Below are 8719 nucleotides of genomic sequence, written 5' to 3' on the forward strand. Positions count from 1 at the left end.
GAAAATGATTGCCCCCGACTTGCCCTCCGAGCACGCTCGTGAACTCTACCGCGTTCTGTTTTCCTACCACGATATTTTTGACTTTAACGATCGTCCTTTAGCCCAAACTACAGCTGTCAAACATCGCATTAATACCGGCGATGCCCCTCCTATTCATCGCCGCCCGTATCGAGTGTCACCAGCTGAGCGTCAAGTTATTCACGCAGAAGTTCGCAAAATGCTTGCCAAGAACATTATTGAAGCATCATATAGTCCATGGGCGTCACCTGTAGTACTGGTCAAAAAGAAGGATGGCTCATGGCGCTTTTGCGTGGATTATCGGCACCTTAACAGGGTTACCAAAAAGGACGTGTATCCCCTACCTCGGATTGATGACGCCCTTGACTGCCTCCACGGTGCTCGCTATTTCTCTTCTATTGACCTTCGCTCCGGCTACTGGCAGATTGCCGTGGACGATCTCGACCGCGAGAAGACTGCTTTTGTCACACCCGACGGTCTTTATCAATTCAAAGTGATGCCGTTCGGTCTATGTAACGCCCCTGCCACTTTTGAACGCATGATGGACTCCCTTCTTCACGCTTTCAAATGGTCCACGTGCCTGTGCTACTTGGACGACGTTATCGTATTCTCCCCAACGTTCGCTACGCACCTCGAGCGCCTCTCAGCAGTCCTGGACGTTTTTCGGCGAGCCGGTCTGCAACTCAACGCATCGAAGTGCCAATTCGGCCGTCGCCAGATTACCGTCCTTGGACATCTCGTTGACGCGAACGGAGTGCAACCGGACCCAGGCAAGATCCATGCTGTTACGCACTTCCCTGTTCCGAAGTGTGTCAAGGATGTGCGCAGCTTCATCGGCCTTTGTTCGTACTTCCGCCGTTTCGTGAGAAATTTCGCCGCCATAGCACGACCACTAACCGACCTTTTGAAAAAAGACGCTCCTTTCCAGTGGGGCGATAACGAGGCCTCTGCATTCTCTCATCTAATCGACATTCTCACAACGCCTCCCGTTTTGGCCCATTTCGATCCTTCTGCGCCTACCGAAGTCCGTACTGATGCCAGCGGTCACGGAATTGGAGCAGTACTGGCACAACGCCAGCGTGGCCACGACCGTGTTATCGCTTACGCCAGCAGGCTCCTCTCACCCGCGGAGCGCAACTATTCCATCACTGAGCGTGAGTGTCTGGCCCTAGTTTGGGCGGTTGCGAAATTCCGCCCATACTTATATGGCCGATCCTTTTCCGTTGTCACAGACCATCACGCGCTTTGCTGGTTATGCTCACTGAAAGATCCTACAGGAAGACTTGGTCGCTGGGCCTTACGCCTCCAAGAATATTCGTATACTGTCACCTATAAATCTGGCCGACTACACAAGGACGCTGACTGCCTGTCTCGCTACCCGGTCGACGAGCCTGACGACGCCGACAGTAGTAGCGCCAACGGCATTTTCTCTGTCTCTGCCTTCGGTAACATCGCCGATGAGCAGTACCGAGACCTATCGCTGCGAGCACTTATCGAGCGTCTGCGCTCTACACCTACCGCCGCATCCGTTCGCCGATATGTCCTCCAGGGTGGCATTCTGTATCGAAGGAACTTCCTCCCTGACGGCTCTGACCTTCTTCTTGTCGTGCCAAAACAGCTACGACAGACTGTGCTCTTTGAGATGCATGACGCACCCACTTCAGGACATCTTGGGGTAACCCGCACGTACGACCGCGTCCGCCGCCGCTTCTATTGGCCTGGTCTCGCTCGCTCCGTTCGACGCTATGTTGCTGCCTGTGATCCCTGCCAGCGTCGGAAGACACCTCAGGTGCTACCTGCCGGTCATCTCCAGCCGATCACCGTCCCTGTGGAACCGTTCTTTTGTGTTGGATTAGACCTGCTCGGTCCCTTTCCCACGTCATCTTCTGGGAACAAATGGGTAGCCGTCGCGACTGATTACGCCACCCGATACGCTATCACTCGGGCTCTCCCTACCAGCTGCGCCACTGACGTCGCGGACTTTCTCTTGCGTGACATTATCTTGCTTCATGGCGCCCCGCGACAGCTGCTTACTGACCGTGGTCGAAACTTCCTCTCGAAAGTTATCGCTGACATTGTGCGTTCCTGCTCCATTCAACACAAACTGACTACTTCATACCATCCTCAAACCAATGGCCTGACAGAGCGGTTAAACCGTACTCTTACCGATATGCTGGCCAAGTACGTTTCCAAGGACCACCACGACTGGGACATTGCCCTTCCTTACGTAACATTTGCGTACAATTCTTCCCGGCACGACACCGCCAGATTTTCTCCCTTTTATCTACTGTACGGTCGCGAACCTACCTTGCCCCTAGACACGGCACTTCCTCCTGCTGCGGTCTCAACAAGCGAGTATGCGCGCGACGCCATCGCCCTCGCTGACCATGCACGCCAGCTTGCCCGTGCTCGACTGACGGCCTCACAGACCACTCAGCAGTGTCAGTACAACGCCCGCCATCGTGACGTACAGTTTTCACCTGGTGCGCTCGTGCTCCTGTGGTCGCCCTCTCGTCACGTCGGACTTTCAGAGAAGCTCCTTTCGCGATACACAGGGCCCTACCGCGTGCTGCGCCAGGTGACGCCTGTGACTTACGAAATTGCTCCTGTGGCCTCAACCTCGTCCTCTCCTGTGGCATCTAGTGATGTCGTACACGTCAGTAGGCTCAAGGCCTACTACACTGCTTCCGAGTCCGATCTTTAGTCGCTCCGGGACGGCGCTTTTGCAGCCGGGGGTAGTGCTACGGCACAATATGCGCGATCACGAAAGGCCAGCAGTGTGAAGACGACGACGACGATTAGAAGCTAGCGCGGGCTGTTGCCTCTTGGCCAAGCGCAGCGTATTTTCCTTGTAAATATATTTGTACATAGCTTTTCGTCTGCGTCTTCCTACGTAACAATATGATAAGAGCATCTCGCTACATGTCACAAGTAAATGTTTCACATGAACACGCATATTATTTACACTTTGGAGTATTAACCAGTCATACATATGTAGGAAATGCATAATAAATTAACATAGCACATAGATACACGCTTAACAAGCAAATATGAACTCAAGCACTAAAAATATCAAAGCATCTATATACCTTTGGAACCATCGTTCCTTTGCGGGCTTCAATATCGTATTATCTGACAGTAGTACGACATGATAGTTGTACTACAAGATAGTTGTACGACATGTTATTACATGACACAACATTTTGTCAGCCTTCCTTGAAATAGCCGTCGTGCATGTAAATATATGTGCTATCAGCGTAAATTGAAGAACGAACTGGTCTGAGTGCCTGTGACGCGCATAATTAAGTGAAAGTGTGACTTGAAATCGCACCGTCGTCGGTTTCTAAGCTCCGTACAGACACAGATATGTGTGTTTTGGGGACAGAGATAAGCCACTGTGACAGCTGCAGTATGTTATCGAGCCAAAGTTTAGCCACTTACGAATGCTGGTGAATATGGAAGCGTCAGAGTACATATTACGCGCTTTCGAATTGTTCGCGTTTGAATTTAGTACGTATAAGGAATGTCTTTGCCGCTGGTTCTCAGTGCTCTACTAAGCACTGAAACCTCCACTAAGGTCTATTCCCCCTCATAGGGGACGCCATCATCATCATCATCATCATCATCATCATCATCATCATCATCATCATCATCATCATAATCATAATCATCATCATCATTTACTAATTTGATTATTTTGTCTTTGAAGGCAGCTTTCGAGGTTTACATAATGGGGAGGGAGGGTAAGAGAATACTAAGAACAATTGATATATTGAAACGCGGTTGCAAACATGCAATACAACTACTCTTTCTGGGGAAAAGACGGGGAATGCGGGAGATGGAAATTCAAGACGATGAGCAAAACGTGAACAAGTTGAATGCAGGAGCCAACGTTTCGACAAGTGGACTTCTCTTCTTCAAAGGTGAATGCAGGAGCCAACGTTTCGACAAGTGGACTTGTATTCTTCAAGGCATTGAAGAAGACAAGTCCACTTGTCGAAATGTTGGCTCCTGCATTCACCTTGTTCACGTTTTGCTCACTACTCTTGCTATGTATACGTATGTAGGTATACACCCCTGCCTCCCCCCCCTCCCCCCACCTCCACACACACGCATAACTACATACATACTCGTTCCTTGCTGCTCCAATGTTGGCGTCACGAAGCAGGCCAGATATCTCTCCCCCCGATCGGTGCGCACATTTATGCCTCGTCTTTCAGTGTGTTTCCACATGCACTGTCCGCTATCGTGTCTTATATTTCTTTCTCCTTGGCGCATTGTTAGTTTCGACCTTGTTTCTTTGTCCGCGATCTGGCTTTGCCAAGTCTACGTATGGTCGGTCCGCGCGGTTAGGCCCTCCATCCGTTAACCGTGGTCTACGCACGACTTGTGTGAAAGCTCGTCACGAGCATGGTACGCGCCTTATTTGTCTAGAATTCTGACGCGGAGGCATTCATCGCATCCCTCACCTTCGTCAGTCTGGAAGCTCGTGCAACGAAGCTTTCGGTGCATGGTAAAGCTCATGGTTGTACTGCACTTGGTATTACACTGACGGCAGAACACAAGAACAAACATAAAAGAACACGAAGTGGACGTACGTCAGTGTAATACTCAGCGCAATACAATCATGAACGTCCACCAACTAGCCCCGTTCAAGAGAACAGGCTGGTGGGCTAGTTGGTACTGCATAACTTGAGGTAATGCGAAAGAGAGCACGTAGGACAACAGAAGGGAACACTGTGTCTTCGTTCCCTTCTGTGTTGTCCTACGTGTTCTGCTGCACTTTACCTCAAGTTAGCCCTGTTCATTGTTTTACTACACGGTAAATGGCTTTCGACTACGTACGTACAGTGCGTAACGTCTTTAAAAGGAGTACGGTGCAATAATGCCCATACAAATGCATCATTTTTTTTTATATATATCTCAGTAAAGAGGGCCCGGTATGAAAGGTAGGATACAGAAGACCATCCCGTGACGAGCACCAAGTGCACATTAAAAAGCTATTTTAGGGCAAACTTCACTTATGGCACACCGAAAACGCAAAATCGCTAAAGAACCGCAAACCTAAAATTAATCTGTAGGTTGCGCGTATTCATAAGGACGCATGATTTCGCTGTATTAAATATAGAAACTACAGTGCAACTCAATGTCTTCTTTTGGTTTATTTTTGTGTTGTCGTTTTTACGTAAAAAAGCTTGTGGAATTGACTGCCCTGCTATGTTGCTGTTCGACAAACTTCAGTGCAGCATTAAAATGAGGAAGGATATTTCATTACGACCTGCGAGGAAACCCGGTGATACATTTGAGTTTTTATCGCTGCTTCTGGGCTCGAGAAACATTTCGGAGCAAGTGCGTATGTTGCGAATAACTTTCATTTCTTCCAAAGCTTACGGCGTCATGCTTGTGCAAAGTTTGTTCCGCAGTAGTTTACACAATGCTCCACCAACATCAATTCTAGAAAGAGCTTGAGAACCCCCCTTGTCACGAGGAAAAACCAAAACCAAAATAAAGAAAAACAATTTGGTGAAAACTATCCGGCTACAAAGATTCGACATGCCTCCAAGGTTTCGACATACCACCAAAATAGGCGCAAGCCACGGCTTATGAGATGTGGAAACCACCTCTATTTGTGTTGCTCGTAAATTTCTGTTCGTGTGTCTGGCTTTTTGAACAGAGAACTCCGTAGTTGGTGCCTATAGTGTTATTCCCTGCCTGTTTCTTCATTGTCTGCTGTATTTCTCTTGCTTTGCGCCCTCTGCAAGGGAGGCACCGGCCTAGTCTAACTTTCCTCTTCAACTATTCACTCGGCCTGGCCGGCTATACGCTGAAAAATTCACCACCCTACACCCGCTGCGCTCCGTCGCACAGAACACTGCCACTGTTGCTCGCTTTTCGAGGTACCTTCATTCTCTCGACGCGGTGCCGCGTCGTCCATCCTCATTTTGTGCTCGGCTCCTGTGTCGCTGTTAGTGAATTTTACGGACCTAATTTGTTCTGCTGTCGACCTCGAGTCTGTCCCGCAACTCTTCCGAGGCTTGAAAAGCGCCAGAACCTAACGCGTTCTAGATACTAGCTCGCATTGTTTGCTTTTACGTATGACCGGCACTGGGCGAGCCAGGCTTTCTCTTTCTTTCTTTCTTTCTTTCTTTCTTTCTTTCTTTCTTTCTTTCTTTTGTGCGCCTGACCAGCATCACGCTCATCCTTATTGAGATTAATGAGCAAGCTTGGCGTTGGCCTCTGAACTTTGCCGGCTTTCTTTGTGCCGGTCTGGAATTCAGCGGTAGCAAGGCAGTTGTGGAGTTAAAGCCATTCAGCACTTGCTCGTCATGCGCACTGACTTGCGCTGCAGTGGCTTCATGAGCTTTCTTTCGCCCTCTTTCGCTATGTGGAAGTAGACTGAAGAAATGCAAAAACTTGCAAAGTGGCGTTCGCACGTTTTAAAGAATAACGAATAAAAAAAACGGGGGCGCGAGAGGTGAGGACTGTACGATCCTGTAAGAAAAAGAAACAAAAAACTCGAGGTCTCTTTTTTCTTTCTGTCTCTATCTCGTTCTTTATTTCTTTCTTTGAAATTTCGGTTGCTATTAAGAATTTCTACGCTAACGTTTTCTCGACATGTAATGTACACCAGTCACTTTGCGAGTGTTTGTATTGCCTGAATAATTGAATTCAGAATAGCGTCTGTATATTTTAATGTTGTATAAGAACTCATTGTGCATACCATTGACCATGCGAGTTTTCTGAGCCTGGCTTCGCAGGGCGCGCGTCGTAAATGTTGCAAAAGTTTCCACGTCAAATGACCAGCAGTAAGACGCAACACAGAGCCTTTTGGAGGTTCTGCGGTTTATCGAAATTTCCTTGAGCTCGTACAGTAAGAAGAAGCCCGTGATTCGTACCGGAAAAGTCTAACCATGCTAACGATTGCACCGCCGTCACGCGGTTTTATGTGGACCACTGAATCCGTGAGCTTTGTGGTGTGCGAATATGTCCGACGCGCCGAACCTCTATGTGCGCCAGTGTGCGCGAGTGTGAATGAGATACAGGTAGATGGCGTGAGACGTAGTAATTTACATTTTGATATCTCTCAAACCTCGTAAGGGATTACTCGAGCAAGCACTCGTCGTTTATTTTGTTTATGCAACCCTGCACTGGCCTCAACCCATTTAGGGCTGGCGGGTAAGTTTTAGTTTTCTTTATTTTCTTTTTCATTAAGACACGGCCGTCGGTTGCTCCACGCCACAACGCTTTTGTTGTGAAGCGCCATTCCCCCTCATTTTTATTCTTTGTTCACCGCGCTTGGAAAGCCGTTCTTCAAGCTCGCTTTTCTTATGCTGGGCGAGCGTGAATTCACCGGAACTTTGTTGTCATGCATCCGCTTTTGAGTGTTACATAGGATTAAAAAAAAACAAGCTACGAAGAAAACTCTATTTTACGCATGAAACACAGTGGAAGTTAAGGTTTCCCCTTTTGCACGCTGACATGCGTGCTCACCCCCCGGGGGCCGATTGACGAACCTGTTCTAACAAGGCGCAGACACATCGGGCCTTGACGAAGCCTCTGTTGTGTTTGCCGCGACTAGGTACTGCGCCACCTAGCATGCACCCGGCGATCGATGCCTGTTGCCTTCGCAGATGTCTGTGCATATATTTTTCTACGAGCGTTGCATATACGAAGTCGCGTGGATGTGATGCTTCCAATGCAATACGCAGTTTAATAAAGGAGACACCGAAACGCGTTTGCCGGATTGTCGCTAGTGCATTCGTCCAGCGAGCAATTTGCTTCGTGTCGAATTATCACGTGCGCAACCGCGCCCACTCGTCTGAAAGCACTGTGGTATATAACCTATTCTCACATGTCGTGCTTGTGGGCAACCTTCTCAGTGCTTGTTAGACTTCCCGCACGGTGGCACGACGTATCGGCTTACGCGATTTTTCACTCGCGCAGAGTGTGCAAGGAACCGCGTAATATTTTTAGTCGCAAGAATGCTCGGACGAGCTCGAAAAGCTGCTAGAAGGCATCTTGACCAGGTGCTTTGCCATTAACGCCGCAGCACGAGCAGTAGACGGGACGAATTCGCGCATCTTGTATGCAGTCATTTCACATGCATCCAGTCATGCTGAGAGTATACGCCGAAGATAAAAAAAAAGAGAAAAAAATGAAGGAGCTCACTCAAAACGGCTGCCCGAAAGCAACACAACAAACACTGAATCAGTTTATACTGATAAAATATTGTTTAAAATGTCTATTTTCGTTAATTTCGCGATGATATGTTGATTACTATTAGAGAAACTGAAAGTCGGAGTTCCGCTTTCTTTTGTTGCGCGCCGAAATCGAAGCGACGCTACGTCAGTGGGGCGTCCCTAATTTCGAAGTACGAATATACTTACCTATTCGGAGCAGGGTGGGGGCTCAGTGAAAGTTCCCCAAAACTTGCCGAGTTCAGTATTTCGCTCCTTTAGAAGACAACGTAGTCAATGTTTATCAATAAGCAATTAACTAAGCCCTAGCTAGCGCTGTCAAAATCCGTGGCGTCACGGCGTGCTGGTGCGGGAACTTCAAGAAGGCATCGCCATCTGTATTTTGTTTTTGCGTCCTTTCTGGCTTAGCATGCCTCCTCTCTTGGTAAGAGAGCGGCCTTTTTTTTTTGTATTGTAGACGGGTGATTTACTAGCTGAAATCGTTTTCCTCTTTAGTGCACCTT

This window comes from Dermacentor andersoni, chromosome 11 (genome assembly GCF_023375885.2).
Source record: "Dermacentor andersoni chromosome 11, qqDerAnde1_hic_scaffold, whole genome shotgun sequence".
Lineage (NCBI taxonomy): Eukaryota > Metazoa > Arthropoda > Arachnida > Ixodida > Ixodidae > Dermacentor > Dermacentor andersoni.